Below are 20,709 nucleotides of genomic sequence, written 5' to 3' on the forward strand. Positions count from 1 at the left end.
TCCAGCTCTCCATCTTCTTCCCTTTCCATTCAAAGAGCTATCCCCTCCCCTTCTCATTTCACTTCACAACTTCTTTCTCACGTGCCCTCCCATCCATATCCACCTATGACCTCTTGACTGTAGGCCTGTGCTCCACTCCCTGCCCCTGGCCTCACCATTTATTGAGATGCCTGCCTGCTCTTTGCTTAGAGTGAAGCCTGAAAATCTGCAGACGCTGTGATTGTAGTAAGCACACACTGAAATGCTGGAGGAGCCCAGCTGGTCTTTTCAGTGTCCATAGGAGTCAAGGATCTATTGTTGACGTTTCAGGCCTGAACCCTTCTTCAAGGAATAAGCAGAATGAGCCAGAAGCAAGAAATCTCAGAATGTCTCAGAATTCAGTCAGTGCTGGTTGGGGGAGGAATCTAGACCAACTAAAGGTGTTAATTGGATATGATAAGGGACGAGGTAAGAATTGATAATGTTTGTGTGAAAGAAAATGGAATGGAGAGACAGTGCTGGAGGAAGACAACAGGGGAAGTGAGGGGGGAGGGGTTTAATGAAAGCCAGAGAAGTCGATATTAATACCATCGGGTTGGAAGGTGCCCAGTTGGAAGATGACGTATTGTTCCTCCAATTTGTGGGTGGTCCACGCTATTGCGGTGAACAGAGCTGAGGTGCTCAACAAAGTGATCTCTCGATCTGTATCCAGTCTCTCCAAAGTAGACCACAATGGGAGCACTGGATGTAGTAGATGACCCTTGCACATTCACAAGTGAAATGTTGCTTCACTTGGAAGGATTGTTTGGGGCTCAAAATGAGGGTGAGGGAGAAGGTGTTGGCGCAAATAGAGCATTTCCTGCGCTCACAGGGGTATGTCCCAAGGGGAAAATTGGTGTGGAGGGAGGAGTGGTCAAAGGAATCATGGAGGGAGTGGTCCCTGTGGAAGGAGGAGAGGGGTATATATGTCTAGTCGTGGGATCACATGGGGTGGAGGAGTCCAGGGCAGATGTGTGTGTAATGGAGGAGATGTGGGTGAGTGCCAAGTTGATGGTGATAGAGGGAAAGCCACGTTATTTGAAGAAGGAGGACATCTCTGATGATCTGGCATGGAAGTCATCATCCTGGGTGCAGATGCAATGGGATGGAGGAATTGAGAGAATCCAATGGAATCCTTACAGAGACAGGGTGGGAAGAAGTGTAATTGAGGTAATTGAGTTGGTGAATTTGTAGATGTTTGTCGAGAGTTTGTCTCCCAAAATGGAGAATGAGTGATGGAGGAAAGGGATTATGTTGCTAGAGATGGACCAAGTGAATTTGAGGTTGGGTTGGAAGTTGGCAGCAAAGTGGATGAAGTCAATGAGCTCATCATGGATACATGAGGCAGTACCAAAGGGATCAGGCCCAATACTTTGTTTATGTATCTTTATCTTTGTTACATAAAGAATGCTGCATGGCTTGGTGAATTTCTTAAATATTTTTGTGTAAACTACAATCACAGCATCTGCAGATTTTCTTGTTTAACTGCTTTCCCTTTGTTTTACAGAATTCTTCCACTATGGATATTAAGATGACAGTCCTATAATTTCTTCAACTACTCAACCAGTTTAAACTATGGTACTGTATTATCAATGCTTCCAGTCCTCTAGGTCCTTGCCTACAAGCCAGAAAGTACTGATGGTCAGCATCTTCCTTGCTCTCCTTATTAACTGAGGAAACAGTTTCATTTGAGCGTAGTAACGTATTTGCTTTTAAATAACTTAAATCCAGGCTTAGTGCAAACTTAAATTTTAAATTTTAAATTAAAAAAATAAATAAATTTAGACATACAGCACAGTAACAGGCCCTTCTGGTCCACAAGGCAATGCTGCCCAATTACATCCATTTCACCTACAAGTCCTGGTACGTTTTGAACAGTAGGAGGTAACCAGAGTCCCTGGGAAAAATCCACACAGATACGGGGAGAACATACAAACTCCTTACAGACAACATGGGATTCGGACCCCGGTTCAGATCACTGGTGCTGTTAATGGCATTGTGCTAACTGCCACACTAACCATGCCGCCCCTTGTGGGAAAGATTCTTGCCAATCATCTTCCCCCTGTCCTGACCATTACTTTTCAAGGTTCAAGATTAGAACCATAGAATGCCTCAGCACAGAGAGCAGGCCATTCAGTCCTTCTTGTCCATGCTGACTACTATTCTGCTAGTCCCACTGACCTGCTCCCACTCCATAACCCTCCAAACCTCTCCCATCTATATATCTACCCAAACTATTTCTAAAACTCAAGATCGAGCCCGCATTCACCACATCGGATAACAGCTCATTCCACACTCACACCACTCTGAGTGAAGAATTTTCCCCTAATGTTCCCCTAAACCTTTCCCCTTTCAGCTTAAAACTATAACCTCTCATTATTATCTCCCCCAATCTAAGTGGAAAAAGCCTACTCACATCCACTCTATCTATACCTCTCATTGTTAAATGGCGGTGCTGCCAGAGCCGCTGCAGCGGCAGCACTGCCATTAGTGCGGACTCACAAGGAGTGAGGGAACAGAGATGCAGTGCTCCTGTGGGATCCAGCCGCCCAGTCCACTGCTGTCAGCTCCAAATGGGCTTTGAATGGCCCATTGAGGGAGCTGCCAGGGGTTTTTATTTGAAATCCTGTGACCGTGGTTCTGCGCTCAAGTTGACAGCACCTATTAATCGGTAGCAGGCATGAGGGGCTTCAGACTCTGAAGTAGCAGAGGACTAGAGTAGAGCACCAGAGGATGGGAAGACCACCTCCCCAGTCTGAGAGCGAGAAGTGGAGGAGATGACTCACAGGGACGGTGACCACAGTGGCGGACCAGTGAGGAGGGGACTCTGGCTGAAGGACCAGTGCACGCGGCAGGCTGCTGGAGACTTGAGGCGAGGAACCTGCAGAAGCTGTGGGCTGCTGGAGACTGGCTCAAACTGGCTGGAGGGGTACCAGGTATCAGAACTGGGATGTGAGGTGGTGCCAATGGCGCTGAATGGTTCTTGACTGTGTCGTAGGTTTGGATCTAGAGTCCATGGACAGACTGGACTCTGTGTGGGTGTGGGGGCTGCAGAAGCACTGGGGGAGAATCTACGGACACTCAGTGTCTCTGGGAGCACTCTCTTTTGCTTCTCTCTCTGACTGTAAGTCTGAGTGTAAGACTGCGAGAGGTGCTGGTGGTGAATCTGTCTGCCTTGCAGCAGGAAAAAAAAACGTAATATGACACTGTTTTTTTACTATGATAATAAATTGAATCTTGAATCTTGAATCATAACCTTGTAAACCTCTACCAAATCTCCCCTCGTTCTTCACTCCAAGGAATATAGTCCTAACCTGTTTAATCTTTCCATGCAACTCAATTCTTGAATCAGAATCAAAATTTATTGTCATGAACAAGTCATGAAATTCAGTGTTTTGCAGAAGGATCATTGCACAAACATTCATATTACAACCACCTTATGACATTTCTATAAATAAAATAATAAAAAGAGCAGTGCATGAAAAGTAAGGCAGTATCTTTGGTTCATGGATTATTCAGGAATCTGATGGTGGAGGGGAAAAAGCCATCCTTGTGCCATTGAGTGCTCATCTTTAGGCTTTTGTACCTTTTTCCTAATGGTAGCAGTGTGAAGAGGGCATGGCCTGGGTGGTGGGGCTCTTTGAGGATAGAGGCTGGTTTTCTAAGATACCACCTCGTGTAGATGTCCTCGATGGAGTGAGGTCTGGTGCCTGTGATGTCACAGACCGAGTTAACAACCCTCTGGAGGTTATTCTTGTCATGAGATTTGGCGCCTCCGTACCAGACAGTGATGCAACCAGCCAGAATGCTCTCCACGATACATCTGTAGAGGTTTTCGAGAGTCTTCAGTGATATACCAAATTTCCTCAGACACCTCACAAAGTATAGCTGCTGGTGAGCCTTCTTTGTGCTTGCAACAACATGCAAGCTCCAGGATAGATCCTCAGAGATGTTGACACCCAGGAATTTGAAGATCTTGACCTTCTCCTCTACTGAGCCCTCGATGAGGACTGGGTCGTGTTCCCCTGACTTCCTTCTGAAGTCCACAGTCATCTCCTTGGTCTTGTTGTCGTTGAGTGCAAGGTTGTTGTTGTTACACCATTTAACAGGCTGATCTATCTCCCTCCTGAATGCTTCCTCATTACCATTTATGATTCTGCCGACAACTGTGGTGTTATTGGCAAACTTGTAGATGGGATTGGAATTGTGCCTGGGCACACAGTCATGGGTGTATAACGAGTAGAGCAGTGGGTTCCATTTGCGCAAGGCACATCTTATATATTTTCAAGTTTGAAGTTTTCTACACTCTTTTCTGCCAAATTTTCCATTTGCCTTTTCAACTAATTTGATTGATACTCTTCTTCAATAAAATCCTTCCCAAAAAGGTTTGATAGCAAATATTTATAACAGCTTACTTAATTTACGCATGATATCCAATGATAAAATTAAAGGTGTTTGGGAACTAGAATTTGAGCAGCTACTTTCTGATTATTTATGGGAAATAATTTTTGACTTGTCAATGCTTCTTCAATTTGTTCCCATCACTCTTTGATTCAGTTCAAGGTCGTGCAGAGGCCACATATGTCTAAGGTCAGATTGGCCCATATTTTTCCGAACACAAGTCCCATTTATGATAAGTGTAAATCCGAAGAGGCTACCTTGACTTATGTTTTGGTCCTGTACAAAGCTAGATCATTTTTGGCAAAGGGATTTTGAAACTTTAGCTTAAATGTTGGACTCAGATTTACAGCCAAACTTACTCACAGCTATTTTTGGGATCACAGTATTGGGATCAGGCTTTGCACCTGCTTTATCCCAAAGGATAGAAACCTTTTTAACGCAAGGAGAGGTAGATTACTCAAATGGAAAGATTACAGTCTGCTTACTTTATTTCAATGGCTTTCCTCCATTATGTCATGCTCAGATTTAGAAAAAATTGGATACAAGCTTTAACTTCGAAAAAAACCTGGTGACCATTTCTTCAATATTTTCGTATGACTCTCAACAAATGAACAAAGTTGAACCACTTAGTTTTTTTTCTCCAAGTGCGTTGAGTTTACTCACAAAGAGTCTCTTTTCTACTTAATTTGAAATTACTCTCAGAATGGATTGACCAGTTGTTTTAGTTTTTTGGTTTTTTTTAAATCTCTTTTTTCATTGGAGTTAGATTTTTTTTATTAACTTCTTATTTCCTTACTTAATGCAACTGTCAATATAGGGAAATGTTAATTTAATTTGAAAGTACTTGATTGTTATATTCAAGGACAATGTATATTATATTTTCACTTTTTCTGTTTCTTATTCTATGTTTTTTTTCTTTTTGTGGAAAATTAATAAAAAGATTTAAAAAGAAAGAAAGAGTAGAGCAGTGGGCTAAGCACACATCCTTCGGGTGCGCCTGTGTTGATAATCAGTGAGGAGGAGACATTGTTTCCAATTCATACTGACTGTGGTCTTCCGATGAGAAAGTCAAGGATCCAGTTGTAGAGGGGGACCAGAGGCCTAGTGTTTGTAGAAGACCTGGCAACATCCTAGTAAATCTTATCTGCAATCTTTCAATCTTATTGATATCCTTACTGTAGTTAGATGACCAGAACTGCACACAAAATTCCAAATTTGGCCTCACCAACGACTTAAACAACTTCAACTTAACATCCCAACTCCGAAACTCAGTACTTTGATTTATAAAGGCTAAGATGCCAAAAGCTTTCTTTACAACCCTGTCCACATGCAACGTGACCTTCAAAGAACAATGTATCTGTATTCCCAGATCCTTTTTGCTCCTCCACACTCCTCAGTGCTCTACCGTTTACAGTGTATGTCCCACCTTGGTTTGTTTGCCCTTTCAAAATGCAACACCTCACACTCATCCGCATTAAACTCATTGTAATATAATAAAATAGAAAATGCAATACTAAACAACATTTCCCCTAGCCTACTGCAAGGCAGACAAAGATTCACCATCAGCAGAAATTGCCTGGCACCACTTATAGATTGAAATAGAGAGCGAAAGAGAGTCCCACCAGAGTCACCAAGCTTGATATTCCCAGGAGTATAAGATATATTATTAGGATGGTGTCATCTAAAATGAGTTATCTGGAATGATGGTGGAAGCAAATTTAATAATAACTTCCACAAGAGAAATAGATGAGTATTTGAAGGGGAAAAATTCATAGTAATGAGAAAGGTAGTCCTACAATAACCCTAATTACAATCATGGTCACTGGTCCCTGGTACATCTTGTCTTCTCCTGCCCTTGTTCACACATTGTATAGAGTAAAATCACAGATGCTGGACGAACTCAGCCAGTCTTTGTAGCCTCCTTGGAGGTAAAGATATATTACTGATTTTGGGCCTGAGCCCTTTCTCAAAGTATAAGAGGCAGATGTCTATTTTAAAGGCTGGGGAAAATAGGGAAAGAATGGGAGGGGTATGAGTTCAGACCCACAGACAAAAGGTGTTAATTGGATATGATAAAAGGAAAGGTGAGAATTGATTTTGGTTTTGTGAAAGGAGACAGGGAAAAGAGAGAAAGGCAGGGGTAGAGGAAAGGAGAAGGTGGGGGGGTGGTGGAAAGGGGGGTCTAACAGAAACCAGAGAGGTTGATGTTAATACCATCCATTTGGAGGATGCCCAGTTGAAATATAAGGTTTTGTTCCTTCAATTTACGGCTGGTCTCAGTCTGGCAGTACATGAGACCATGGACAGACACATTAATGGAATTAAAATGGGTGGTCACTGGGAGATCCACGCTATGAATCCCGCCCCCCCATTTGAGTAGGAGATGCAGAGGCAATTACTCATGGGACGGTGACCATGGTGGCAGACCAGTGAGGGACTCTGAGGATGTAGGTGACTCGAGGCGATGAACCCATGCAGGCTGTGGGCAGCTAGTGACTTTGGTTAGGGGACTCACACCAGGCCTCAAACTGCCGGAGACTGGCTGAAGGGGTACCCAAGTATCGGAACTGAGATGTGAGAGGGTGCTGACCGTGCTGAAGGCTTTCTGATCGTGTCAGAGGAATGGATCTGGAGCTTGGGTGGTCGATGATTTGGAAGACTGTGTGTCTGTGAAGGCTGTGGAAACCCTGGGGGGTGAATCCATGGACACTCAATAACTCTTGTTTTTCTTTTTCTGACTGAAAGGGGTGTTGGGCAATATCTGCTGATAGCGAATCTTTGCCTGCGTTATGGTAGACAAAAGGAAATGTTATGTAATATCACATTTTCTGTTTTATTACCATAAAATAATTTTGCTTCCTGAATCTGTGTCTTTGTCGGTGTGAAGATATATTATCTATGGTGTCATGATTTTCAGTGGTGACGTGTTGTTTTCACCACCCATCCTGATCCCATCTTGTTTTCATCTGAACCAGAGGATAAACGAGTATGGCGTCATCCACCACATCCTGAGACTACGAAATTCACTTGGCTGGGAGACAAGATGAATTACCAGATGACCGACCTTGTCCCAAACTCCGTACTGTGCAGTTCCCTGCGGTAAGTCAGATACAAGTAGAACCCAAGGGATTTGGTTTATATTTCAGTTTTAAAATAGCTCTTTTAGAAGTTATATGAAACCAAATTAGTATATCACTTGAAAGAAGATGTTGTAGTGGCCTGCTACCCAGGAGGCGGCCCGACACACAAAATGGCAGTCGAACACGATGATCGCACAAGGCCCGCACAGGCTAATGGCCTTTCTCCTCGGCCTGCATGGTGGGAACTTTGACCAATCAGCGACAGGAATGCTGCTGATGTCACTTCCACTGATAATGGTGGGAAAACTGGGCCCAGTGGTGGGAAACTGGGCCTATATAAGCAGGGGCAAAGAGTACCATAAACCAGTCTTGTCTATAACTGCATCGAGTGTATGTCATTCTTCCATTCTCTGCTGTAGCCACTCACTACATTGGTGATACTGACCAGACGGCATTGGACCCGAAGATGACTGACCAGTCAACTCTATATGCAGATTGCTTGAAATTGCCGACATTCTGGATAGCGCAGCCACTGGTGTGGTTCGAGTGGGCTAAAGCCCAGTTCCAGTTGCAGCTCCAACAGATCTCTGCTGATGCCACAAAGTACTACTATGCAGTGAGCTTGCTTGATCAGGACACAGCAGCACTAATCATCGATTTCCTGCGGTAATCTGTGGAACAAGAAAAATATAAGGCCCTTAAAGAGCATTTTAACCCAAACTTCTGGGCTCTCCTGGTGTGAGTGTGCTGCCCGACAGTTGCAAGTGGATGGCCTGGGAGACAGGAAAGTCGCAGATTGGGTCGATATGCTCTGGAGATCAAAAAGGGGTGGTAGCTCCGTGGTGGAACAGGTAACTAGGCCACGTACGCAGAGAACACCAAGGCCGCAATAACTGTCAGAAATGCAAGTGGACTCCCCCAGTGATCAGTACTGTTTCTACCATAAGAGATGGGGCACGGAGGCCCACCAATGCCACCCTCCTGCATGTTTCAGAAACACTGTGGCCAGCTATCATTACTGGCTATGGCAGTTGGCCAGTGAGATAGTCTCCTCTACGTCTTGGGATGGCAATTCCTGGTTGACACGGGTACTAAGGTTAGCGTCCTTCCCCCTCAGCTTATGAGACCAGGAAAGGGAATCCAGGCCTGGCCCTGAGGACGGTGAACAGTAACAGCATAAGGACTTATGGCTCCCACACCATTCCACTTCGTTTTGACAACATCCAGTTCACATGGACTTTTACACTGGTGATGGTGGCACAACCACTCCTGAGGGCACACTTCCTCCAAGCCCACTGTCTGCTAGTGGACCTCAAAGAGCAGTGTTTGGTGCATGCCAGGATATTCCAGTCTTTCTCCCTAGGTGAGGCCAGACTACCGGTCCCCCATCTCGACTCTCACGGTGTCAAAAAATGAGTTCACATGCATCCTGGCCAAATTCCCTTCCATTGTGACACTCCAGTTTACCTAGCCAAAACCAAGTATTGGGTGCGGCACCACTTGATTCGGCTGGGAGTCGGAGGAGGAGCATGGAGAGAGTCGGGCTGTAAATCAGAGGAGGATATAAACAAAATAGAGAGAGTGCAGAGAAGGTTCACGAGAATGTTGACAGGATTTCAAGGTTTGAGTTACAGGGAAAGGTTGTGCAGACAGGGGCTTTTTTCTCTGGAGCGTAGAAGATTGAGGGGGGACTTGATAGAGGTGTTTAAGATTTTAAAAGGGACAGAGTAAACGTGGATAGGCTTTTTCAATTAAAAGTAAGGGAGATTCAAACTAGAGGGCATGGTTTAAGATTGAAGGGGGAAAATTATAAGGGGAACATGAGGGGAAATTTCTTTACGCAAAGGGTGGTGGGGATGTGGAATGAGCTTCCGGCAGACGTGGTCGAGGCGGGATCATTGGTTACATTTAAGGAAAGACTGGATCGTTACATGGATAGGAGTGGACTGGAGGGGTATGGACCGGGTGCTGGTCAGTGGGACTAGGAGGGTGGGGATTTGTTACGGCATGGACTAGTAGGGCCGAACTGGCCTGTTCTGTGCTGTAAGTGGTTATATGGTTTATATGGTTATAGGAGGAGCTTGGTGAAAGTGAGTCAGAGGAGGAGGAGCTTGTTGAAAGTGACAGGGTTAATTGGTCAAGGGGCCAATAAAAGGAGTGAAAGGGGAGGGAGCGGCCAGCGAGGAGTGGCTCAGTGAGTGAGTGGAGCAGTGAAGGAGTGAGACTTCCTGGCTTTGGCTTACCAGGAGCAGTGAAGGAGTGAGACTTCCTGGCTTTGGCTTACCAGGAGCAGTGAAGGAGTGAGACTTCCTGGCTTTGGCTTACCAGGCTTCGGCGAAAGCAGGCAAGGGGAAAAGGTAAGCTGAGTTATTTGCCTTCGTATTCAGAGTCATGCCAGTAGGGCTAGTGCTCTGTACTGGGTGTCAGATGTGGGAACAATGGGTGACCTCCACCCTCCCAAATGGCCACATCTGCACCAGGTGTACCGAGATGCAGTTACTAAGGGAGCGAATTAGGGATATGGAGTTGCAGATTGATCACCTGCAGCTTGTAAGGGAGGGTGAGGAGTTAATCGACTCAACTTTCAGGGTGATAAATACTCCAGAACCCGTGTCAAGTAAGTGGGAAACCGTCGAGGGGGAAAGAAAAAAACGAGAAAAACGGAGAGCACACCAGTGACTATCCCACTCAGCAACAGTTATGTTGTGTTGGATTCTGTTGAGGGAGATGACTGGACAGAAGATGGCCACGGGCACCAGGTCAATGGGAATGAGCCTGGCAGAGTGGTACAAAAGAAAAGGAAAAGGAGAAATGCAGTAGTTATTGGGGACTCCATTGTCAGAGGTACAGACAGGAGGTTCTGTGAGCCAGATAAGTATACCCGCATGGTGTGCTGCCTCCCTGGTGCAAGGGTACGAGATATCACAAATCGGGTCCAAAATATTCTGAGAGGAGAGGGAGAGCAGCCTGATGTCTTGGTACATGTGGGTACAAATGACATTGACAAGAAAAGTGAGGAGGTAATGAAAAGGGATTACAGTGAGCTGGGACGAAAGCTGAAAGACAGGAACGCTAGGGTGGTGATCTCGGGATTACTACCTGTTCCAAATGCAAGAGATGAAAAGAATGTAAGGATAAGGAAAATGAACGTGTGGCTGAGGTGCTGGTGTACAAGGCAAGGATTTGGCTTCTTGGATCATTGGGATCTCTTTTGGGGAAGGCATGATCTTTATAAGAATGACGGGTTGCACCTAAATCCAAAAGGTGTCAACATGTTTGGCAAGTATGTTTGGTACAGCAGTGGGACAAGGTTTAAACTAATTTGGCAGGGGTATGGGAACCAGAGTGATCGGGAAAAGGGTAGGGAAGATAAAGTAATGGCCAGGTAAAGTAAACTAGGAAAAGTAATGTTGGGAGGAGAAAGTAAAAAATTAGATGGTGCAGTGAGTTTTCGGGTCAATGATAGTGTTAAGAAAATTACAAAGAAAAATAGTGGGCAGAAAAATCAAAAGAAAAGGTTACAGAAGTCACTGGATATTAAAAGGACAAAGAGCATAAGGGCACTTTATCTGAATGCCCTCAGTATTAGAAATAAGGTCAGTGAACTTGAGGTGCAAATCGGTACCCATGCTTATGACTGGGTAGCCATCACGGAAACATGGCTACAAGGTGACCCTAAATGAGAATTAAACTTTCAAGGGTATCAGGTGGTGCAAAGAGATAGACAGGATGGTAAGGGAGGTGGAGCTGCACTCTTAATCAAAGATGAGCTCCAGGCAGTAGTGAGGAATGATATAAGATCTAAAGAGCATAATGTTGAGTCTATTTGGGTAGAGATAAAGAATAACAAAGGGAAAAAATTATTGGTGGGTGTTATCTATTGCCCACCAAATAACAATAGTTTAGTGGCACAGGAAATAAATAGAGATAAGTGAGGCATGTAATAATGATACGGCAGTCGTCATGGGGGACTTTAACTTCCACATAGATTGGGAAAATCGAGTTGGTCGTGGGAGTCTGGAAGAAGACTTCATAGAATGCATCCGTGATAGCTTTCTTGAGCAGCAGGTTAAGGAACCCACAAGAGAAAATGCTCTCCTGGATCTAGTGTTGTGCAATGAGATAGGTCGAGTAAATGATGTAATAGTCAGAGACCATCTGGGAAATAGCGATCATAGTATGAATGAATTTCTCATTCAGATGGAAGGGAACATCGTTAGATCTCAAACAAATATATTATGCTTCAACAGGGGTGACTACCATAGGATGGGGGAGGAATTGGGCAGAGTGGACTGGGAGCACAGGCTAATTGATGAAACAGTTGAGGAACAGTGGAAGATTTTCAAAGAAATATTTTGTAATGCTCAACAAAAATAGATTCCGGTTAGGAAAAAGGGCAGCAAGGGAGGGAAAAATCAACCGTGGTTAACAATGGAAATAAAGGAGAGTATAAAATTGAAGGTGCAGGTGTACAAAGCTGCAAAGAGCAGTGGGAAACTGGAAGATTGGGAAAACTTTAAGGGACAACAAGGGGTTACAAAGCGGGTAATAAGAAATGGGAAAAAGGATTATGAAAGTAAATTGGCACAAAATATAAAAACAGAAGCAAAAAATTTTATAAATGTATAAAACGGAAGAGGGTGGCCAGAGTTAACATAGGACCCTTGGAGGATGAGAAAGGAAAACTGGTAGCAAAAAATGAGGAAATGGCCGAAGCATTAAACAAATATTTTGTGTCAGTCTTCACGGTGGAAGACACGTCCAGCATGCCCAAGTGCGGAGTTAAGGATGTGAATGTTGGGGAGGGCCTTGATAAAATAGTTGTTACAAAAGAAGTAGTGATGGAGAAACTAATGGGACTAAAGCCAGACAAATCACCTGGTCCTGATGATATGCATCCAAGGGTTCTGAAAGAAATGGCAGAAGTTAGAGTTGATGCATTGGTGGTTATATACCAAAATTCCTTGGATTCTGGGCAGGTCCCGGCAGACTGGAAGACAGCAAATGTCACACCACTTTTTAAGAAGGGATGTAGGCAGAAGACTGGAAATTATCGGCCAATTAGCTTGACGTCTGTAGTTGGAAAAATGCTTGAAGCCGTTATTAAAGATGAACTAGTGAAACTTTTGGAACATAAGGGTTCAATCAGGCAGATGCAGCATGGTTTTAGAAAGGGAAGATCTTGTTTGACAAACTTGTTAGGATTCTTTGAGGATATAATGGGTGCGGTGGATAGAGGGGAACAGGTTGATGTTGTAAATTTGGATTTCCAGAAAGCGTTTGATAAGGTGCCGCACAAGAGACTTCTCAGTAAGTTACAGGAAAGTGGAGTTCGGGGAAGTCTATTGGCCTGGATTGAACATTGGTTGTCTGACAGGAGGCAGAGAGTCAGGCTAAATGGGAGTTTTTCAGGTTGGCAGAGAGTGGTAAGTGGGGTGCCGCAGGGGTCAGTGTTAGGCCCACAACTGTTCATCATTTACATTGATGACTTGAAGGAGGGGACAAAATGTGGGGTCGCCAAGTTTGCGGATGACACCAAATTGAGTGGAAGAGCAAATTGTAATGAGGATGTGGAGAGTCTGCAGAGGGATAGAGTTAAGCTGGATGAGTGGGCAAATGTCTGGCAGATGGAGTACAATGTTAGTGTGAGTTATCCACTTTGGCAAGAAAAATAAAAGAGCTGAATATTATTTAAAGGGTGAAAAACTACAGCAAGCTGTTGTGCAGAGGGACTTGGGGGTGCTTGTGCATGAATCGCAAAAAGTTAGGTTGCAGGTGCAGCAGGTTATTAAGAAGGCAAACGGAATGTTGGCCTTCATCGCTAGAGGAATTGAATTCAGGAGTAGGGAGGTAATGTTGCAACTGTATAAGGTACTGGTGAGACCGCACCTGGAGTACTGTGTCCAGTTCTGCTCTCCATATTTGAGGAATGTTAGGTAAAAACATCATGAGCTGGGAATGTAGAGGGAGTCACCCAGTGCTGGGCCGTAACAAGATGCAGTTGTGACCTTGTACTCTCAAGATAAGAGTGGGGATGACAAATTGATGTGCAGGAGGCTAGCAGAGAGGGACAGCAACAGTTTATTCATTGGACAATGTCATGGTATGATAATTTACTAAGTACGTATCCTAAGGTATATAAAAAACACCACTTGCTGATAACGGCAGAATGCGCCTTCTCCAACTAACACTGTTAGTTGCAAGTGTTACAATCCGGCAATAAAGAACAAAGAACCTTGATTTCGACTCAGTCTGGTGTTTGACTCACTCATTCATGAACAAAGCAGACCTAACAGGAAGGATATATTGGCTTTGGAGACGGTCCAGAGGAGGTTTATTAGGTTGATCCCTGGGATGAAGGGGTTGACTTATGATAAAAGATTAAATCATCTAGGATTGTATTCGCTCAAGTTCAGAAGAATGAGAGGAGATCTTATAGAAACATATAGGATTATGAAGAGTATGGATAGGATAGATGTAGGAAGGTTTTTTGAACTGGCCTGGGAAACTAAAACGAGAGGACACAGTCTCAAGATTCGGGGGAGTAGATTTACCAGGGAAGTGGTTGAGGTTGCCTCATTAAACGTATTTAAAATTCGGTTAGATAAATTTTTACATGATAGAGGTATTAGGGGATATTGGGAGAAGGCAGGTAGGTGGAGTTAGGTCATAAATTAGATCAGCCATAATCGTATTGAATAGCGGAGCAGGCTCGATGGGCCATTTTTGGCCTACTCCTGTTCCTACTTCCTATGTTCCTATGTACCACATCCTGACAATGGGACTTCCACTCCATGCCAGGGTGCACTGCCTTCCTTCCAAGAAACTCAACCTTGTAAAAGAGGAATTTAAAATATGGAGGAACTGGGAATAGTACGGTGGTCCGACAGTCCCTGGACTTCCACCCTTCACATGGTACCAAAGGCAAGAGAGGGTGGAGGCCATTTGGAGACTATCACCACCTCAACAAAGCCACCACACCAAACAGATATCCTGTACTACATATACAGGATTTCACGGCAAATCTACAAGGTGCGCAAATATTTTCCAAGGTTGACCTTTTTCAGGACTATTATTGAATACCAGTCCACCCCAATGACATCCCTAAAACTGCGATCATCACCCCCTTTGGGCTGTTGTTCAAATTTCTAAGGATGTCCTTCGGGCTCAAGAATGCAGCTCAGACCTGCCAGAGACACATGAACGCAGTAGGACAGGACCTCATCAGGACCTCAGGTTTGCGTTTATTTACTTAAATGATATCCTGATATCCATCCGCAATTGCAAAGAGCACGCAGCCCACCAAAGACAACTGTGCACTCGCCATTCGGCCTTACAATCAACCGAGCCAAATGTCAGTTTGGACTCGACAATTGACTTACTGGGCCACAGAATCAACAGTCACAGGGTGACACCTCTGCCCGACAAGGTAGAGGCCATCAGGCATTTTACTAAACCCCACATGGTGAAGGACCTCCAGGAATTTGCTGCTATGATCAATTTTTACCACCGTTTCATACTGGCAGCAGCCCGCATCACACTCATGGCAAGGAAACAAAAAAAAAAGGAAACCTAGGACAAGGAAGCATCAGAGGCATTCCAAAAAGCAAAAGCTGCACTTGACAACACTATGCTTCTGGTGAACCCTAGGACAGATGCCCTGACCGCCCTCACAGTGGATGCCTCCAACACGGTCTTACACTTCGGATACATTTTGGAGGGACGGCAGTTCAAGGTCTTCACAGACCATAAACCACTATCCTTTGCCTTCAACAAAGTATTGGACCCGTGGTCAGCCAGGCAACAATGACACCTGTCTTACTGCAGACATCTAACACACCGCCGGTAAAACCAACATAGTGGCTGATGCACTATCACAAGTGGCAATTCAGGCCATCCTGATCCTGTCCTAAGGGATAGACTATGCAGCCCTGGCCAAAGCATAGCAGATGGACCCTGAGATTCCCGTGCACAAGACGGTGGTCTCAAGAATCAGGCTAGAGGACGTCACCATCGGCCCAGACAACCAGATGATCCTATATGATGTGTCCACTAGCAATCCCTGCCCCATCATACTGGCATCCTGGAGATGGCAGGTTTTGAAGCAGTGCACAACCTGGTGCACCTGGCCATCAGAACCACCATCAAGATGGTAGCCAGCAGGTTAACCTGGAATGGCCTCTGTAAGCAGGTCAGTCAGTGGACCAAGACCTACACACTCCGTCAGGCATCAAAGTGCAAATGTACATCAAAGCACTTCCCCAAATCTTCGAACCAGTATAACAAAGGTTCAGTCACATCCACATTGACATTGTAGGACTACTGCCAGTCACCCAGGGGGCAAGGTATCTTTCGACGATGGTCGACCGCTCCACATGGTGGCTAGAAGCGATTCCACTGATGGAAACAGTTACTTAGTCCTGCGCCAGAGCATTGATCAATACCTGGATGGCAAGGTTTGCTTCTGATAAGGGTGCAAAATTCACTTCGGGATTCTGGCCAACCTTCTAGGAACCCAATTCCACCACACAATGGCATATCACCCACAGGCCAACATGTTGGTGGAGTGGTTCCACATACACCTGAAGGCAGCTCTGATGGCTCAGCTCAAGGGACCGCATTGGACAGATGAGCTCTAGGCATTAGAGTTTCCTTCCTTGGCTCTTGGTTCTGAAAACCCAAAGCCATAAGAAACTCTCTGGGATTTCTGGGGGACCTCTGATCTGATGGTCGGCTGAGCACGAAATCTGATGGACAGTTGTGCTCTAAACCTGATGGTAAATTAGACTGGAAATCCAGTACTGTTTTGGAAGTGTAGTTAGATTATATTAACCGTCCAACATGCAGTTTGTTTATATTTTTCTGTTTACATTGTTACGAGCCCAGAGGACCCACAAACCCAGCAGCAATAGATATTCACCAAGACAAATGGTTACTTAAACAAAAGTTGCTTTTAATTATCTTTAAACATGAAAACAGAATCACACTTTAACTTATCACTATTGACTTACCTAACCTAACTTAACCCCCTTCTAATTCTTAGCACACGTGTATGTAATGTGTTTGTCAGTTCTTTGGTTCACAGTCCAATTTCACTTCTCATTCCTCCAAATTCACTGGTTGCAGGCAATTTTTATATTGTGCACAGAATTTAACATTTATAAAGTTCACCAGGCTTTGGTGCTTGAAAGGTAAATGATTACTGGTCAGGAAGGTTCTTGTCGGTTTTCAGAGAGAGATTTGCTGTTCCAGGACATCCACAACTGATTCCTTTTTAATCAGCCACTCCAATGTCTTCCTGATGAAACTTGCCTCCTTCAGGGTTCTCCAGATGATAATCTCTTTCTTTCAGGTCACCACAGAGTTCCTTTTTATTTCCATTATTCCAAGTGAAACATTAGACAGCTGGTCCTCTCCTCTTGCATGATCCACAAGGGCTTTGACCAGGCTGAAATAAGAACTCACAACTCGTCTTCCAAATGGGGTTTTCCACAAGCTTGCCAGCTTGTCCTATTCCAGTCCCAGCTGCTCTCTGCTGGCTGTAACATTGTACAAATGATCTCTGTGTGTGTATGTCTCTCACTCACTCTCTCTCTCTCTCTTTCTCTCTCTCTCTCTCTCTCTCTCTCTCAGAGAAAGACTGTTTGACCCTCTCTACTTTCAAAACCATATGACCCTCTTAGGACAATGTTCTCTTCCAGACAATCTGCAGCTCCAGCAAGATCTTTCATCTGTTGCCTTTTGTAAACAACAATCCATTAGTGAAGTCTCTTGGGCCCTCTCCAAAACTCTTGCAAAGGCTGTGGGGCCAATGTGTCTAGCATTAGCATAGCTCCAGTATTTCAAATAAGACCTGTTTTAAAGTGTTTGTATGTGACCTACTGTAACAAACCTTTCCCAATTTATCTCCCAAAGACATATCTATATATTCTGCCACAACATTACTCTTTTTTGTATACATTTTTTTTTCCTGAGTACAGTTACTGACAAGTGGAAATTCTGTCTGGACCTCAGGGAAAAGAATCTCAGGGCTGCATGTGATGTTTGCACTTTGACAATAATTTTGAATTTTGAAGGCATCGAATGACAAGTGTGGAACAACAACTTCAGTTGGTTGCATTGCCTTCTTCCTTGTGAGGCTTTGTGTGGTGTTACAACAACACTTGTAAAACTGACAGAAGTGGCTGTGATTTCCTCCTGCCACATGTCAATTTGCAATTTTTTCTAACTGCCCATCTCACCGAATTCAATGCTCAGAGAGTTATGGCTGAAAATAAATACAGAGCACACCAAGCATGTTGACGTGCCTTTGGAAGGGCTGCATCACTATGGCAACTGATCCTTCCAGAAATAAACCTCAATGTGGTTATACTCTAATGTTCAGGGGCAGGGGAGTGTTGTTGAGAGTGGATGGCGGCTGTGGGAGAGAACGCTGCATCTGATAGTGATGCAGCAGCTGAAATTTTTCCCATTATTTTTTTTCCCATTATGAGTTCTGCTCACACTTCCTGGGAGTCTGATTGGCATCCATGAAAAGTTTTTAAATTAGAACCCAGAGGAAAGGAACATGGCTCAAGCATTTGTGGGATTTACACCTTCCACTCCTCTGTCTTTTCACTTGTGCATGGAAATTAACATTTAAAGCAATGGTTCTCAACCTGTTACTTTCCAATCACATACCACTTTAAGTAATCCGTGAACTACTCTTTGCAGATGATGCCGCTTTAGTTGCCCATTCAGAGCCAGCTCTCCAGCGCATGATGTCCTGTTTTGCGGAAACTGCCAAAATGTTTGGCCTGGAAGTCAGCCTGAAGAAAACTCAGGTCCTCCATCAGCCAGCTCCCCACCATGACTACCAGGCCCCCCACATCTCCATCGGGCACACTGAACTCAAAACGGGCAACCAGTTTACCTACCTCGGCTGCACCATTTCATCTGATGCAAGGATCGACAAAGAGATAGACAACAGACTCGCCAAGGCAAATAGCGCCTTTGGAAGACTACAAAAAAGAGTCTGGAAAAACAACCACCTGAAGAAACACATGAAGATCAGTGTGTACAGAGCCTTTATCATACCCACGCTCCTGTTTGGCTTTGAATCATGGGTCCTCTACAGGCATCACCTATGGCTCCTAGAACGCTTCCATCAGCGCTGTCTCCGCTACATCCTCAACATTCATTGGAGTGACTTTATCACCAACATCAAAGTACTCGAGCTGGCAGAGTCTGCAAGCATCGAATCCACGCTGCTGAAGTCCCAACTGCGCTGGGTGGGTCACGTCTCCAGAATGGAGGACCATCGCCTTCCCAAGATTGTGTTGTGTGGCGAGCTCTCCACTGGCCACCAAGACAGAGGTGCACCAAAGAAGAGGTTCAAGGACTGCTTGAAGAAATCTCTTGGTACCTGTCACATTGACCACCGGCAGTGGGCTGATATCGCCTCCAACCGTGCATCTTGGCGCCTCACAGTTCGGCGGACTGCAACCTCCTTTGAAGAAGACCGCAGAGCCCACCTCACTGACAAAAGACAAAGGAGGAAAAACCCAACACCCAACCCCAACCAACCAATTTTCCCTTGCAACCGCTGCAACCGTGCCTGCCTGTCCCGCATCGGACTTGTCAGTCACCAACGAGCCTGCAGCAGACGTGGATATACCCCTCCATAAATCTTCATCCGCGAAGCCAAGCCAAAGAAGAAGAAAGACATACCACTTTAAGTAATCCCTCTCCCATTGGTGCTCTGTGGTATGTGGGTTCAAAGAAAACATTTGAAAACCACTGTTTTAATTGCACCTAATTGACTCGTTGTATACATGGTTTCAGAACTCCAAAGGAAATGGGCCAATGACAATTTTTCTCAAGCAAAATATTTCAGTAATAAATGGGTCTCGAGCAGTGATTCTCAACCTTTCCTTTCCATTCACATCCCACCCTACCATCCCACAGAGCACCTATGGCAAAGGGATTACTTAAAGTGGTCTGTGAGTAGAAAGGAAAAGGTTGAGAACCACTGGTGTAAAGAGAGCACTAAGGGAACTCTTTGTTACATCTTGAAGAGGAAAGGATGAGACTAGAAGGGCATGAAATGAGAAAGATACATACTTTATCAAGGACCCATTCCCTTGTTGACATGTCTGTCCATGGTCTCGTGCACTGCCAGATTGAGACCACCTGTAAATTGGAGGAACAACACCTCATCTTCCAACTGGGTACTGTCTAACCAGATGGCATTAATATCGACATCTCTGGCTTTTGTTAAATCCCCCTCACCCCCCATCTCTTCATTGCACAAACCCCTTGTCTCTTTTCGCACAGACATGATAAATTCCACCTAGTCCCTTATCACATCCATTTAACCCCTTTTTTGGGGTTTGGCTCCTTCCCCTCCCCTTGTTTGGATCCTTCCCCTCCCCTTGTTTGGATCCCTCCCCTCCCCTTGTTTGGATCCCTCCCCTCCCCTTGTTTGGATCCCTCCCCTCCCCTTGTTTGGATCCCTCCCCTCCCCTTGTTTGGATCCCTCCCCTCCCCTTGTTTGGATCCCTCCCCTCCCCTTGTTTGGATCCTTCCCCTCCCCTTGTTTGGATCCCTCCCCTCCCCTTGATTGGATCCCTCCCCTCCCCTTGTTTGGATCCCTCCCCTCCCCTTGTTTGGATCCCTCCCCTCCCCTTGTTTGGATCCCTCCCCTCCCCTTGTTTGGATCCCTCCCCTCCCCTTGTTTGGATCCCTCCCCTCCCCTTGTTTGGATCCCTCCCCTCCCCTTGTTTGGATCCCTCCCCTCCCCTTGTTTGGATCCCTCCCCTCCCCTTGTTTGGATCCCTCCCCTCCCCTTGTTTGGATCCTTCCCCTCCCCTTGTTTGGATCCCTCCCCTCCCCTTGATTGGATCCCTCCCCTCCCCTTGTTTGGATCCCTCCCCTCCCCTTGTTTGGATCCCTCCCCTCCCCTTGTTTGGATCCCTCCCCTCCCCTTGTTTGGATCCCTCCCCTCCCCTTGTTTGGATCCCTCCCCTCCCCTTGTTTGGATCCCTCCCCTCCCCTTGTTTGGATCCCTCCCCTCCCCTTGTTTGGATCCCTCCCCTCCCCTTGTTTGGATCCCTCCCCTCCCCCTGTTTGGATTCTGCCCCTTCTGATTTTTCCTTGAAGGAGGGCTCAGGCCTGAAACATCGGCAATATACATTTGTCTCCTATAGATGTTGAATAAACTAGCTGAGTT

The sequence above is a fragment of the Narcine bancroftii genome, chromosome 6 (assembly GCF_036971445.1).
Source record: "Narcine bancroftii isolate sNarBan1 chromosome 6, sNarBan1.hap1, whole genome shotgun sequence".
NCBI classification, from domain to species: Eukaryota; Metazoa; Chordata; class Chondrichthyes; order Torpediniformes; family Narcinidae; genus Narcine; species Narcine bancroftii.